General features: G+C 40.0%; 1 protein-coding gene across 4 annotated transcripts in view; it reads right to left on the minus strand.

Moving 5' to 3' along the window:
- Positions 1 to 2,558, minus strand: part of STK33 (serine/threonine kinase 33) — a 181,642-nt gene extending 179,084 nt beyond the window's left edge. For 2 of the 4 annotated variants that reach the window (XM_065944595.1, XM_065944592.1), the window contains exon 1: positions 2,203 to 2,305. The gene's annotated coding sequence lies outside the window, so the exon portion shown is untranslated. Of the gene's footprint in view, positions 1 to 2,202; positions 2,306 to 2,415 lie in introns of those variants that run through there. The other 2 variants (XM_065944593.1, XM_065944596.1) reach the window with 2 other exon arrangements.
- Positions 2,559 to 17,073: the final 14,515 nt, after the last annotated feature.

Here is a 17,073-nt window from a genome sequence, read left to right on the forward strand (position 1 = left end):
TTTGTGCTCTTAACCATGATGGTTATTTTGAGGTCGTTTAATGGAATAGAAAAATCTTTATAATTAAAACATAGGTATTTATTAACTACATACTATGTATCAGACACACAGAGAAAATTGAAATTGTGATGATGTTACTAAGGAGATATAATTGGTATCAGAAAAGCTTACACCCTGAGGGGGGTTGTCCTAGACAGACTGGTCAGTGGCAGCTTTTCTGGGAATCATCTGATCTGAGAAGTGAAGGATAGGCAAGAGTTAACAAGATGAGGGAAGAGAGAAGAGCATGTGCAAAGGCCCTGGAGTAGGAGGGAAAATGGAGACAAATTTTGTGTAACTGGAACACAAAGCTCCAGTTCTTATACATAGAGAACACAAAGTTCTCTATGTGTAACTGGAACATAGAGAACAAGGGGAGCCTGATGTCAGATAAGGAGCTTCCCTGGTGGCTCAAATGGTAGAGAGTCCGCCTGCAGTGCAGGAGACTTGAGTTCGATTCCTGGGTTGGTAAGATCCCCTGGAGAAGAGAATGGCTACCCACTCCAATATTCTGGCCTGGAGAATTCCATGGACAGAGGAGCCTGGAAGGCTACAGTCCAGTTCATTTCAGTTCAGTTCAGTCGCTCAGTCATGTCCGACTCTTTGTGACTCCATGGACTGCAGCATGCCAGGCCTCCCTATCCATCACCAACTCCCAGAGCTTACTCAAACTCATGTCCATTGAGTTGGTGATGCCATCCAACCATCTCATCCTCTGTTGTCCCCTTCTCTTCCCACCTTCAATCTTTCCCAGCATCAGGGTCTTTTCAAATGAGTCAGTTCTTCGCATCAGGTGGCCAAAGTATTAGAATTTCAACTTCAGCATCAGCCCTCCCGATGAATATTCCGAACTGATTTCCTTTAGGACGGACTGGTTGGATCTCCTTGCTGTCCAAGGGACTCTCAAGAGTCTTCTCCAACACCACAGTTCAAAAGCATCAATTCTTCGGCACTTAGCTTTCTTTATAGTCCAACTCTCACATCCATACATGACTACTGGAAAAACCATAGCTTTGACTAGACGGAACTTTGTTGGCAAAAAGTCTCTGCTTTTTAATATGCTGTCTAGGTTGGTCATAACTTTTCTTCCAAGGAGCAAGCATCTTTTAATTTCATGGCTGCAATGAACATCTGCAGTGATTTTGGAGCCCCAAAAAATAAAGTCTGTCACATGGGGCCGCAAATAGTCAGACATGACTGAACAATTTTCACACTATAGAGGAGGTAGATGCTACAGGACCTTATAAGTGGAATAACATTTACCCCAGTTTGCCTGACGGACATTCCCAGTGTAATTTATATTCTCTTTTACTCTCAAAGGTATCTTGGTCTGTGTAATAAAATATATGGTCACCCAATTTATAGACCACATTAAAGAGTGGTACCTTTATCCTAAAAGTAGTAAGAAATCCTGACAGACTTAAAGCAAGAGAGAGGAGAAGGGTATCATAATTAAATTTTAGTTTTCAAAAGATTACCCCTACTGCAGGGTAAGAATAGATGAGAATATTGAAAGGATAGGTGAATACCTTCAGACTAGTTTGGGGGCCACTACAGAAGACCAGGCAAGAGACCATGACGGCCTGATCTAGGGTGACCAATGACAGAGACTAAAAGAAGTGAATGGAATTGAGTCTGGTTTGAACATAAAATGAACAGAGCTTGATGATCTGGACATGAAAAGAGAGTCCATAACTTCTGGTTTGCAAACTAGATGGATGTTGGTATGATTCACCGAGATAGGAATATTAGAGATTTACATGAGCTAGATATTTAAATATGTGAGGCATCTGCATGGCAGTTGCAATGTGAAGTGGGGGAGCCTGAAAGAGTGCCTAAAACAAAAAATGTTTAAGTTCGAAACGATGTTTCTTTCCATTGGCAGAGCCCTCTTCTGACGCATGACCATATTTTCTGGTTGGATACTGGAGCAGTTCAGTGGTCAGACAAAAGAGAAAGTTCCCCCCTTGGCTGATAGTGTGGGACCTGGAGAATCAAACCGCGCGCAGCATATAAAGATCCCTTAAAACTAAACCCCAAGTGCTTGACATTTACGGTTTACAAAGCAGTTTCACACAGAGGCTCCTTCAAACCCAGCACACGTGTAGAAATTATACTCTACATTTAACAGATGAGGAAACTGAGATAGCGCACTTAAATTACCTGTCCACACAGAGGCTGCTCTTAACGGCGTACTATCTCCTTGGACGTGCATCCACTGTGTGCAAGGAAGTACCCTAAGTGCGGTAAGAAAGAGCTAAATCATATTATGAGGTCCTCCTAGGTGCCAGGCTCTAGGAGATTAAAAAAAGAGAGAAGGCAGATAGCGGAAGGGAAAACACAAATTCAGAACTTTTAAGGATGTGCTATACTCACCCTAGAGTATGTTCGCTTTAAATTTCAAAAAGGTTCACGTCCCAAGGTAGGGGTCAAGGTGAGAAGGAGAAGATGAACCAGGGACCACCCCAAACGCCGACCCAGGGGAAATGGGGTCCCAACGGCTGGGCCCCAGGACACACTACGAGGCGACGGCGGGGGCCGCCTGCCGACCGGGCAGCGGAGGCCCAGCGGCCGGTTTGCCGGCGCGTTGCCATAGCAACGGCCGGGCCGGCTTCGGCCCGGGGCCCGCCCGCCCTTCCCGCGGGGCCCATCCTGCCCCGCGACGCCAGGGGCCACTCACCCGGGCCCGCGGGCGGGCTGGCTGGCTTCCGACTGGTGCGCACACTCCGCCCCGGTGGTCGCGGAGCCCGAAATTCCGCACCTGGAGAAACTTTTCGGCCGGCGGGGCAACCGCAGGGAGGTGGACGGGGGCCGCCTGGGGACAAAGTGCGTCGGCCGGCGCGAAGCCCTTCTCCCACAGCCGGGCTGTCAAGGAGGGAGGCCCCCCAGGGGCGCTCAGGGGCGCCCCCGCGAGCAGCTCCTCCTAGAGATGGACCTGAGAACCCTGTCTCAGGGACAGAGAAGCAGACACGTATTACAGGAAATTAAACCTTTATAGCAATGATATCACAGAACTGAGAGGATATCCAGGCCACAGTTCTCGCTCAGGGTCCGAGGCTTTCTGGGGCAGCCAGTTGGAGCTGGTGCTGTAAGCCTCGCACCGCAATGGGGTCAGAGCTGGTCTAAAAGTCAGGAAAATGAATATCGGTGCTGGGGGAAGGCCCCCGAAGTGCATGGTGTTTGTCCCCACAGAGGGGCTGAGAAGGCTGTTGACAGATCAAAAGGTAATTCCCAGGAATATGTGTTAGCCGCAAAGCTCTGTGGACCATCTGAATGCATGCCCCCTACAACAAAGGCTAGAAACACGGACTCCAGCTGTGTATGCTTATGTATTTCTGACCTGATCTAGGAATGGCTTCTATGGACACGGGTCCTGCTCTTTAGCAGCTGGGGGGAAAGAAATTCAACTGTCCTGACACTAGCCTAATTATTCAGGCAGATGTCCTCTACAGTTTATTTGATTATAGCCAAGAACTTGGTACAGAGGTTGATTCATTTTACTTCTTAGAGGTAGAAGTCCACCTTTGGCAATGGGTTTCTCCTGTCAGTTTTACCTGACAACTCATAATGGCTGCTAGTGAGCAACTGGTAACTTCAGTATTACAAATTTTTCAATAATTCCCCACCATGTCCTATACCCTAGAACTTTGGGGTACTGGCCATACTTTGTTCTGAAGAAGTACAGAACTGTTGTCTAACAAGGGTCTGGAATAGCCTGCAAGGATTTTCTCTCTGCCTCTCTCCCCCAAACCTGCCTTTATCCAAGCATGAATGTTGGTGTCACAATGTCCAACAAACGAAGATAAACTCTACCATCTGCTTCACTGAGCTGTGAAGTGTATGAATCTGCCTTTAATCAGCAGCTGTGTAGTCTTACACTCCACAGCCTTACCAAGAAATAACTTGAAACTGTCCGCTTTCTCATGCCTGTGGTGGTGAGAAACAGCAGTTAAAGAATTGAAAGGTATGCAGATAACCTCCTCCTCTATCAATGCATAGTCTCTAGGTCAAGTAAGTCCCAAACCTGCTATAAATCAGAGACATCTGGGGAGTTCTATTTGTTTTTATTTGTATTTAAATATTCATAGGACACGCTTCCAGGAATTCTGATTAAGTAAATCTCATGAAATCATATTTAAAAGATCTTCATGTGAGCTTGATGCAAAACTACAAAGTTAGGTTGGGAAACCACTAGGCTATGTTTTATTCTGAATTAAGCCAGACCATCAAAAAAGCTGTTTGTACCACTTTTTCTTCACCCTTAGAAAATAGTCTCTACTAAGTCATGCTTTACCCTTATGCCATCTGCTAATGTTAACAGATAAGGTTTAAAAAAATATGCATGATACCTCTGGATTTACTGGAGGGATTATAATATTTTAAGAACGATGTTTATTACATGCCAGTAGCAGAATCCTGGGCTTCCCTGGTGGCTCAGCTGGTAATAAATCCGCCTTCAATGCAGGAGATCCCGGTTCGATTCCTGGGTCGGGAAGTTCCCTTGGAGAAGGGATAGGCTACCCACTCCACTATTCTTGGGTTTTCCCTGTTGCTCAGATGGTAAAGAATCTGCCTACAATGCGGGAGACCTGGGTTCAACCCCTGGATTGGGAAGCTCCCCTGGAGGAGGCCATAATGACCCACTCCAGTATTCTTGCCTGGAGAATCCCCATGGACAGAGGAGCCTGGCGGGCTACAGTCCACTGGGTTGCAAAGAGTCGGACATGACTGAGTGACTAAGCATGGCACAGCAGATCCTACCATATTGCCCAGCCTAGGGTTTTTCTAATTTTTTTGACCATAATCCACCAAAAGAAGTATGTTTTACATTATCACCCAGTATACATGTACCTACACATTTAATAACTGAAACAAGTTTTATGAAATGTTACCCATATCACATGCATTATATTGCTTAATGTTGGTTTCTACTCATTAAACAATTTCTTGACCCCTAGATGCATTGTAAGTTGCATTTTAAAAACAACGGTATAGCCAGATATCTTTTTCTGGAAGCTAGCCCTGATCCTCAGACAAACTAGGCCACCTGTCCACTGTCCAATAGCAGTACCAGAGCCAACCCAATCATATCCCTCTCCCAGGAATTTCAAATTAGTACTGAGAGATTTTAGTTTTTCTCTAGGTAGCTAACATAGAAACATAGAATGCTATAATATAAAAAGTCAGAAGCTATTTATGGACATGCTTCCCTACTATGTGGCCTGGCGAAATGCAGAAAACCAGGTTGTAGGAAAAATATGAAAAGAATAGGAAGGATAAAAGAGATTCACAAAGAGGAGAGAAGAGACCAAAGGAATTCTGACAATTCTCCATCCCTGATCATTTTATTTCCTGAAGTAAGCTGCATTGCTGCCTTTGAATTCCAAGTAATATTACAAATCTTTATAATAAGGTGCACTCTTTTGATTAAGCTAGTTCAGGTGGCTGGGTTTCTGTTATTGCAACCAAGGTGAATCTAATTATATTGATTTTATATGATTTTTTTAAAAATTACCACAAACTTGGTGATTTAAACAACATAAGTGTATTATCTTGCAGCTGCGTAAGTCAGAAGTCTGACACTGCACTCAATGGACTGAAATCAGTGTCAGCAGGTATTTGTTCTTTTCTGGAGGCTCTGGGGGAGAATCTGTTCCCTTGCCTTTTCCAGTTTCTAGGGGTTACCTCATTCCCTGGTTTCATGACCATCTTCCTCCATCTTCAAAGGTAGCAATGCTGCATCTTTCTGATCATGCTGCTGAGGTCACATCTCTCTCTGAATCTAGCTAGGAGAGGTTCTTAGCTTTTAAGGACCCAAATGATTAGATGGGGTCCACCCAGAAAATCCAGAATAATCTCCCCATTCCAAGGTCCTTAACATAATCACCTCTGCAAAGTGCTTTGTGCACATGAAGTAACATTCACAGCTTCCAGAGATTAGGATGTGGACATCTAGTGGGGAGGGAGGGTGGATCCACACTAACATAAAATCACTCTATGCCCCTTGTAGGAAACTCAAGGTATTTCAACCCTGAGTGCCAGGGGGGAAAAGTTTTCTCCTTAAAAAACTGATACCTCATTTCCTTATAAACAAAATTAACCATGAAATTGATCACTTTCCCCTTTTCACCTTAGCTTCCAGGAAGACAAGAACCAAATTTACAACTCAACTTTAACAATTTTGTCAAGCTCTACAGCTTGCCTATCAGTGTTACAATTTTCTTCTGTCCTCTCTCTTCTGTTTTCTCTCATTTTTATGAAATGAAATTTCAATGAAACCTTTTTTTCATTGTATTGATGGTGGGATTTTAAGCTGCTTCAGATATTTTGACTTGCTATTTCCTCTGCCTATAAGTCTCTGCCCCCATAACTCCACAAGGCTGGTTCCTTTTCATCATTTGTATCTCAGCTCATATGCCATATCCTCAGAGAAGCCTTCCTTCCCTGATACCCCTATGAAACATAGTCTATCACATCGCTTTACTTTGTTGTCATAGAGCACTGAATACCATCTAAGACAATCTAATTTACCTTCTTTCTTTCCTCAGGGGAAGTTAAGCTCCAAGACAGTAGGAACCCAGCCTCTTTGTTTACTGCTTGCTCCCAGTACCTGAGACAGTGGCTGGCAATTAATAGCTATTTAATAAAAAGCATGGTGTTAGTAAATGAAAGAGTGAATGGAATAAAGGAAGAAAGAGCAGGAAGAAGGAAGGCAGAGGCTTTGTAGAATATGGTAACATATAGATGGATAGATAAATAGGTAGATAGACTGAAAAATAGACAAATATTAATTTCTTATGTGCAAATGTCACTAATAATTATAGGGAAGAATCAGAGAAACCACACAAAGAAGTAACACATAACTTTCTAAAATATATACATAGAGGTACTAGGCTTTCTTGAGGAACCCTTGATGTAAATGCCTTAGACAAAAAAAAAAAAAAAAAAAGAATTTTTTTTGAGTTTTCAAGTGACTCAAGGCAGCTACATTAAATATTATGGTTACTTACATAGGGGAAGTCGTCAGTTTGTAGTGAGGTAATGGACTGTAACACCATGGCCACTAACATGACAAACTCTTGATACTACCAAGGGAACTCAACCTATGCCAGGGGTCATTACTACACAATAATTTGCTCTCACCCTATTCCTGTAATTATTAATGTCACCACTGGCAACAAGTATTATATACAGTTTACTTAAACACTCTATGGTAACGTCATTGTTACAATGCAATATCAAATTACTTAACATTTAAGTGAGATCAGAATTGAAGTTTGTCAATATAACAAAACATAGAAGCAATTAGTACAGTTTGTTCCAGGGTTTGTTGATCCTGTTAGTAAAAATATCAAAACCCTAGAGAGAAGAGATGGACTTCAGTTTTCTTAAATCAAGAAAAAGTTGATTTACACACAAATTTCAATTTATCTCTATTATTCAGAAGACTTTTAAAAGACTCTATATTACAAAAAGATCATCCCATAATTTTTCTGTTCTATAATATAAGAGATGTTTAAATCATTATGTTATATTGTGCTCAGTCGTGTCCAACTTTCTGAAACCACATGAACTATAGCCCCCCAGGCACCTCCGTCCATGGAACTATCCAGGCAAGAATACTGGAATGGGTTGCCATTTCCTACTCTATATGTATTATATTAAGATTTCTTAAGTGGGGAACATGCCTTTTAAAAGTGTATAATATAAAATGTAACTTTATCTTAATGACATCTCTTTGATTATTGGTAGGCTCTACCAATTTACACAAAGTCTTTCCACTTTTCTCCCACCTTGACAAAAGTAAAACTGTACCTTATCCCCACAACGCAAAATAAACATTTAGCAATTAACTCAATTGCTAAACTAGTTTTTAACTAATTAGTTAATTAACTAATTTAAAAAATTAACTAATTTTTCTGATCAACTGTGGATGTCTGACCCAGGCTCCTTGTCAGATAAAACTAATTAGATTTCAGGTTAGTATACACCAAAACTAAATTAATAGTTCACAGATTAGAAGATTTGATATTGTTTAGATGGAAATTCTCCCCAAATTGATCTATAAATTCCTTACAATCCTTATCTAAATTTCAGTTGCCTTTTTTTGCATAGAAGTTCACCATCTGATCCTAAAATTCATATGGAGATGCAAGAAACTCAGAGGAGGCAAAGCAATCTAAAAAAGAAGAACAAAGTTGGAGGACTCACACTTCCCGATTTCAAAACTTGCTTCAAAACTTTAGTATCAAGACTGGCATAAGGATGCTGGCACAAGGATAGGCAGATTTAAAAATTCCATGGAATAGAATTGAGAGTCCAGAAATAAATCCATGCATCATTGAACAATCAACAAGGGTGCCAAGGCAATTCAGTGGGTGAAAGAAAACTCTTCAACAAATGATGCTGGGAAAACTGGATATCCACTTGCAAGAGAGCGAATCTGAACCTATACTTCATACCATATATAAAAGTTAACTAAAAAAAAAAAGTTAACTCAAATTGTATTAAAGACCTAAATATATTAAATAAATATATATTAAAGACCTAAACATAGAAGCTGGGACAATAAAACTCTTAGAAACACACAGTTATAAATCTTCAAGACCTTGGATTAGGCAATGGTTTCTGAGATGTGATATCTAAAACAAAAGAAATCAAAGAGAAAATGGATTAAACTGGATTTCATCAAATTAAAACTTGTGCTTCAAAAGACACTATCAAGAAAATAAAAGATATTCACAAAATGGGAGGGAAAATATGTGCAAGTCTTATAAGTGATAAGAATCTAGTATCTAAAGTATTTTTAAAACTCCTACAACTCAACAGTAAAAAGACAAATAACTCAATGTAAAAGTTGGCAAAGAATTTAAATAGACATTTTTCCAAAGAAGATATACATGTACCCAATATGCACATGAAAAGGTGCTTAATGGAGAAATGAAATCAAAACAATAATGAGACACCACTTCATACCCACTAGGATGGCTATAATAAAGACAGACAGACAATAATATATGCTAATGATGATGTAGAAGAATTAGAACTTTAATACATGTATGAAACGGTATAGCTGCTTTGGAACATAGTCTGGCAGTTTATCAAACAATCAGGCACAGAGTTATCATTTGACCCTACTGGGTATACACCCAAGAAAACTGAAATTACATGTCCACACAAAAAACTTATACACAAATGCTCATATTATCATTATTCATATTATTCATAGTAGCCAAAACCAGAAACAATCCAAATGGCCATTAAATGATGAATAGATAAAAGATGGTATATCCATACCATGGATATATCCATACCAATGGAACTATATTTGGATATAAACAAGAGTGAAGTACTAATACATGCTACAACATGGATAAACCTTGAAAACATGCTAAGTGAAAGGAGCCCGATACAAAAAAGCAATATCTTGTATGATTCCATTTATATGAAATGTCCCAAATAGGAAAATCTATAGAGAGAAAAATTATATTGTGGTTACCAGGAACTGGGAAGAGAGAATGGGAAAAGACTGTTAGCAGGCATAGAATTTCTTTTTGGGGTGATAAAAATGTTCTAAAATTAGACAGTGGTAATGGCTGAAAAGCCTGGTGAATGTACTAAAAACCATTTAGTTGCACACTTTAAAAAAGTGAATATTAGGTATATGAACTGTCTCAATTTAAAGAGAGAAGTTAAAACAACCAAATACTACTTCACATTTCATCAATTCTAAAACTCACGTTTTTTTCAGTTTTTAAACTTCTTTGAAATTGGGTTGCATGTTATAACTGATTACATATTGCCATTGCTCTCAGCCAGATAGCAGTCCTGACATATGTAGAAGTCTTCCTGAAGGACCAAGAAAGTCCCAGCATCTTTGTGTCTTAGTTTTCATAAAATACAGGTGACACCAATTCACCTAATATCATCAGCTCTGATCCTGGTACTGTTCCAAATGCTTTCTGTACTTTAACTTAATCCTCACAACAGCTCTGTGAGATAAGTACTGTTATTATCCATGTTTCACAGAAAAAGAAACAGAAGTACAGTGTGCTGGAGTGACTTACCCAAGATCACACAGCTGGTACACGTGTGTTGATTCAGGCTGTTCTGGTGCCGAGTTTGTGCTCCTAACCATTAGGCTTCACTGCTCACTTACCTGTGAGTGCAAGACAGCTGCTACCGCCAATGGTCTTCAAGGTTGCCTAACCCAAGTTGGCCAAAAGAGTAATGAAAGCTAATAACGAGTCTTGCAATGGTTTAGTGATTTCAAAATAATACCATTCATTTGGAAGTTTGATTGGTTCATTCAGATATTTTTTGGCCACATCTGAGAGAGCTTAGATTGAAGGCAGAAGGACTAGAGAGCATCAGAGGATGAGATGGTTGGATGGCATCACCGATGCAATGGACATGAACTTGACCAGACTCCGGGAGATGGTAGGAGACAGGGAGGCCTGGCATCCTGCAGTCCATGGGGTCGTGAAGAGTTGGACATGACTTGGCAACTGAACAACAAGGGAGTTCATAGTCTAGAACTTTGTTTACCAAGCTCAGATAAGAGGTAGTAATCTCTTCTTGTTTTATTTACAAGGTGAGTAAAGGGAGCTGGCATTTTAGTCTAGACCCTCCTGATTTACCCCAGCTGACTGCAGAGATTGACCTCCTTCTCCTGTCGGTCTGGCTGGGTGAGGGGCAGATCAGGTAAGTCCCAGCATGGGGAGAGAGGGTTGAAGTCTCTTTTACTCATACATGAAGGGTATGGAGCCAGAGGAAACCCACCAGAAGCCATCTCAGGATGAAATGCAGGAGCCAACCTGAGGCAAAATATTCCACCTCCCTATTACCTGTTATTATCTATTATAATAAATGTTACCTCTATTATCTATATGTTTCCCCATGATAGATGGGGAAACAGTGTAAACAGTGACTGACTTTATTTTGGGGGGCTCCAAAATCAATGCAGATGGTCGCTGCAGCCATGAAATTAAAAGATGCTTACTCCTTGGAAGAAAAGTTATGACTAACCTAGACAGCATATTAAAAAGCAGAGACATTACTTTGCCAACAAAGGTCCATCCAGTCAAAGCTATGATTTTTCTAGTAGTCACATATGGATGTGAGAGTTGGACTATAAAGAAAGCTGAGCGCCGAAAAATTGATGCTTTTGAACTGTGGTGTTGAAGAAGACTCTTGAGAGTCCCTTGGACTGCAAGGAAATCCAACAAGTCCATCCTAAAGGAAATCAACCCTGAATATTCATTGGAAACATTGATGCTGAAACTCCAATACTTTGGCCACCTGATGCAAAGAACTGACTCATTTGAAAAGACCCTGATGCTGGGAAAGATTGAAGGTGGGAGGAGAAGGGGATGACAGAGGATGAGATGGTTGGATGGCATCACCAACTCAATGGACATGAGTTTGAGTAAACTCCAGGGGTTGATGATGGACAGGGAGGCCTGGCGTGCTGCGATTCATGGGGTCGCAAAGAGTCGGACACGACTGAGCAACTGAACTGAACTGAACTGAACTCTGTTACCTGACATTCAACTGTGCTGATTTAATGCAAAGTAAATCATTGGAAGATTGAAAGGACTCCTGAGGATTCAAGGATTCATGTATAGCATGCCAGGCTCAGGAGAGAAGATACATTTTACTGCTTCCAAGAAACTGTAAGTAGAAGGAAAGGATAACTAAGCCCTCTCTGTTCCCATTCTGCCAAGGCTCTTGCCACAGCCAGCCTTCATGAGCCCCCTGGATACCAAATGCTTCTCTAGGGAAGCTTCACCTGAACAAGATTGCTTTCAAAACCTGACCCCATAGATACCCTCATTCCTGGAGGCCAGAGTGAGGGAGGTGACCAGAAACTCAGAGCCCTCCACTGCCTCTCCACATCCCTTTAAAGAGGCTTCAGTAGCATTTTCCAGCCATGAACAATGGTAATTCTACCTCTTCCAGCTTAGGCCTCAGCCTCAGAATCCAGAAGCCAAACACAATCCTTTCAGAAGAGAAAAGACTGAAGCAACAGTGACAGCAGAAGACACATACACAAAAGGCAAGGTACCAGCTCTGAACTGCTGCACAATGGAAAGAGAGATGGCTGGGCAGAAGATGAGCCTGGAACCACTATCCTTTAATTCATTTTTTTTTTTCTTCTTAAATTTCCACTTGGTAATAATTTCAAACTTACAGAAAAGTTGAAAAAATAAAAATAGTAGAAGGAATACCCACCCATACACCCTCTTTACCCAGATTCTCCTATTAACATTTTATCCCGCTTGCTTTATTTGTATCTTGTATATATTTTTTCTATTTAAATACTTTTCCAATTAAATATATAAATATATTGCAGTATATAATAAGTATATAGTAATTATATTAAAATACATTTTACATAAATTATAAAAATATCTTTGCACCATTTGAAGGTCAGTCACATACACTATAGCCTTTTAAATACTTCACTGCATATTCCCTAAAAATAAGGATAATTTCTTATATAATCACATCACAGTTATCAACATTGATATTTAACATTGATTATGACACTGTAATCTACTGTCCATATCTCAATTTTATTGATTGACCCAATGGTGTCCTTTAAAGCATTTCCCCCTTTTCATTAAAGGAACCAGTCTAGCCCTGGATATTGTATTTAGTTGCCATGTCTCTTTAGCCTTTTCAATGTGCAACATTTTCATAGCTTTTCTTTGTCATTAGTGACATGGCCATTTTTAAAAAATCCTGTCCCCTACCACTCCCTGACTTTAGTATAGCATTTCTCATTTTGGGCTTCTCTGCTGCTTCTCCATAATTAGATTCAGAGCATACATTCTAGGCTGCGATATTGGAGAGGAGATGTGTCCTTCTCAGGATATCACTTCTGGATGCACAACACATCCATCTGTCCCTCATTGGTGATGTTATTTTGATCACATAGTCAAGGAGTTGTCTGATTTCTCCACTGCAGAATTACTGTGTATGTTTTCTCCCTCACAACTAATGAGCAGTCAGTAGAGAGACAATTTAAGACTGCAAATATTCCACTCTTCATCAAAATGTCTCCCTTTCCTGACTTTCAGGAGTGCCGCTGGCGCCACCTATGGGGCTGCTGGAACACTGCAACAAGCGGAATGCGCTTTGGATCCTCACTCCTGCCACTTGTATTGTGCCCAGGAGCTATTTAAGCCTTAGAAATTTTTAAAAGAAAAGACTTTGAGGCTTCGGTAACAAGGCCTGAGTTCTAACTCCGACACTGCCACCAACTGATGAGGAAACTGCGACAAGTTCTTCCCCTTCTCAAGACTTCAGAGTTCCCAGTAAAATGGGAGGTTGGACAAAGACCTGATTTCATTAATTCATTCAATAAATACTTGTTAAGTAACTACAGGCACTGTTCTAAGGTCTGGTCAAGATTTCTGCTCTCAGGGAGCTTACACTGTATGAGGGGTGACCCAGACAATGAACAAGAAGATAAATTAAGGAAAAGGACAAATACACATAATAGGAAATGCTAAGGTGACAATAAAACAAGATTGTGAAAGCAAATGCCTGGGATTCACTTTTGATTGGATAGTTACAAAAAGCTCTCTGAAGAGGGGTTTTGGCTGAGACATAAAGAATTATATTTGAAATATACTATGATGAAAGTTTAAAAATACATATAAAAGTATTTATATAAGTACAAAAGTAGTATAATATTTTAACACCAAAGTTTGGAAAAAAGACAAAAATTATGCATAATGCTACCATCCTAATATATTCTAGTATAATAACAATTTAATATATTTCTATCTTTTTTCTTTTATTTTACATATAATTCTGTTTTGCTTTTTTAAATTTAGCATCATCTCTTAATCATTTTCCATGCTGCTATTCTAGATACAAACATTGCCTGCCTCATGTTTCATTTTTTAAAACTATTTGCCCTTTTCCTCTCCTGAGAACAGTACAATAAACCCTCATGTCCCCTTCATCTAGATTTACCAATTGTTAACTTTTTCCCACACCTACTGTACTTCTAATAACGTGATACATAGTTTTTTCTGAACCCCTGAGAGTTAGTTACAGACATAATGATCCTTCATCCCTGAACACTTGAGCATGGACCACCTAAAAGCAAGGCCTTTTTTCTCTTTAACCACAGTTCAAAGTATCACTCTTGGGAAGCATAATACAAGCTATCAGCTCACATTAAATTTTCCCCACCTGTCTCAGAAATGTCTTTTCAACTGGGTTTGCTTTTTTATCTAGTATCCAGTCAAGAACCAGATCTTTTACTTAGTTTTTCTTTTCTATATTATACACTTAGAGCTTCGTAGGCAGGAAAATTTATCTTAAAGCACAGTGACAGAAGTTCAGTGCTCAGTCTTGAAAATGCAGGCCGTTCTAACTGCTAGTGAATATCAGCCCAGTCTAACTATCACGAAAAATGAGATCCCCTCCTGTCCAGTGTGGAGACTGCATGAAAATTTACAACAGAAAACAAAACAAGATTGTTCAATGAGCCTTGGCAATATTATTCACTCCAAAGCATTTTTTAAGAGGACTGTGCTTCTGAGGTGTTGTTATGTTCTATAAAATACAATCTAATCTGCAGATCTGTTATCTTAAAACTCGATTCCTCTTTTGATCATTATTTTAACTGATACTCTGATTTCTGAAATACTTGAGAGGTTTCTCAAGCCAGAAGTTTGGAATTTCCTTCTTCCTTTATGCAACTTATGACTTGGCTGAATTCCTAATTCAAAGACTTTGAGAATCTTTGTCTCAGTTAAAGTATGCCGTATAGATTCTTGAAATATCATTTTAAAGTATATCATAAAATTATTCAACCATCTTCTATAGGTTTTGTTTCCAATATTCTACTATTATAAATATTCCAATATTCTGCTCTTCTACTATTCTGATCACACCTAAAAAATAACATAAGAATTAAAGTAAAAGTAACATTAAAAATAATAAATCCTTAATATTATCAAATATCCTGTGAGTGTTCATCTTTTCTCAATTGCTTCATAATATTTTTAGTTTCTTTAAACCAGGATGGAAATAAGTTCCATATTTTGCAATAAAACCAATTGCAAAATATGGAACTTATTTCCATTTTTTAAGTCTCTTTCATCTGTAGGTTCCCCTTCCATCTTTTTTTTTTCCTTGCTATATACTTGTTGAAGAAACCAGGTCCTATGTCTTATTGCTGCCCCAGACCGGATCTGACTGACTGTATACTTGTGATGCCATTTTAGATGTCCCTCTGTTCTTTTTTATTTCCTCTCAATTGGGAGATACATATGTAAGTTTATAGTTAAATCTAGAGACTTGATTAGATTCAGAGTCTGTTGGTTTGGAAACACTTCATAGATGATGTTGTGTATCAGGAGACATGTAATGTCTGGATGTCTCTCTGTGTGATATGGGTAACCATGGATGGTCACTGCCTAGATCCATTAATTCACTGAAGGTTGAAAAAATGGTGATATTCCAACTTATCAACTCTTCCATTATTAGCTAGAAAATTTCTGAAAGAGACACTTCACCTTGCAAACAAAGAACAAGGAGCATTGCTCACCACCCAGCTGGACAAGGATTGTCAGCCACAGCAGGCACTGACTGACACGAACCCTGAGAGGAATGTAGTATGAAAAACAGGATGAGGCGCTTTGTGCTTTGGGAAAACAGGGCCTAGAGAGTTAGATGTATATCTCAGGAAGAATTTTAATGAACCCAGATTCTTGACTCTTCCCACACACAGAAAAGCACTAAAATCATTGAGATATCTGTTCTCTGTGACTAGCACTAATCTTTCACCAACATGTGTGTTTGACTCTGCATATTCTCTAGCCAAAATCATATATAAGCTGATTTCTCCTCTACCCCTTTGGTGCAGAGGCTGTCCCCTGAGCTACAGTCCTCAGTGAAGTCCCCGAAAAAATACTTAAATGCACAACTCTTACGTTGTGCATTTTTCCTTAAGTTGACACTCCCATCAACTATTCGGTTGCCCACAGAAGCACTTCATATAGGAAAGAGAAGAATTCTTCATTATGCTTATTAATAAACTTAAAAAGTCACAGAGGCACTGCCTGGCACAGGCTTTGCCATAAAGTGACATTGTCAGTGGGCCCCATCATATGTGGGACTCACCAGAGCAAGTGGGGAGCAGCGTCCTAGATAACACAGCTGCTTTCAGTAGTACCAGGCCTTCATCCTTAGGCTGGGTCAGGGCTGAGGTTGTGGTGGTTGTTGCCAAGCATGGATATATCCTTGTTTTCTCCGTGAATGCTGAACTTGGCCTCAATAGGTTTTATACCTCTGGAGGCCAGGGCTACAGTAGCTTCCAGGAAGTTGAGGGATATCCCCTCAGCCCAAGGAGCAAACATAGCTCTGGTTTTGGCATATTAGAGTATAGGCTCAGCTGCTATAACAACAACAAAAGGGGCTTAAAAATTGACATGTATTTCTTCCTCAAAGAAAGTAACAATCCAATGAGGTAAGCAGGTAGCTCAAGGTAGATGGAGACTGTGCTCCATGGCTTATCAAATCACCTAGGTTCTCTGTACTTCCTGTTTCACCATTCTCTAGGATGTCACATCCATCAGCAAGATTAAAGTGGATAACCAGTAGGCTTACCTGTGTTCCTGTGTGGAGGAAGGGTAAAGACAGAGGAAGTGGAGGACAAGCGATTTCATTTAAAACCTGTCTTGGACGTTTTATACATTATTGCCTTTCATAATTGATTCTCAAGAACTTATTCATAAGATAGCATCCAACTGCAGAGGAAGCCAGGGAAAGTAAGGAAGTGGATTATTACTAAAAATTAAGGAGAAAATGGATACTGGCAACAATTAGCAATCTCTGCCACAGTTTGATATTGGCCTCTGGGGATTGATTACAGCCTCTCAGTCCTCAAACCAAATTGTGGGCAAAGCCTCCAGGATCTGACATCTGAGAGCCCTTCCCAGAGCCCAGGCATTCTTATTCTAGGAGGCCCTACAACACACATTAAATGTTAAAATGCATTCACAGCCT

This window comes from Muntiacus reevesi, chromosome 9 (genome assembly GCF_963930625.1).
Source record: "Muntiacus reevesi chromosome 9, mMunRee1.1, whole genome shotgun sequence".
NCBI lineage: Eukaryota > Metazoa > Chordata > Mammalia > Artiodactyla > Cervidae > Muntiacus > Muntiacus reevesi.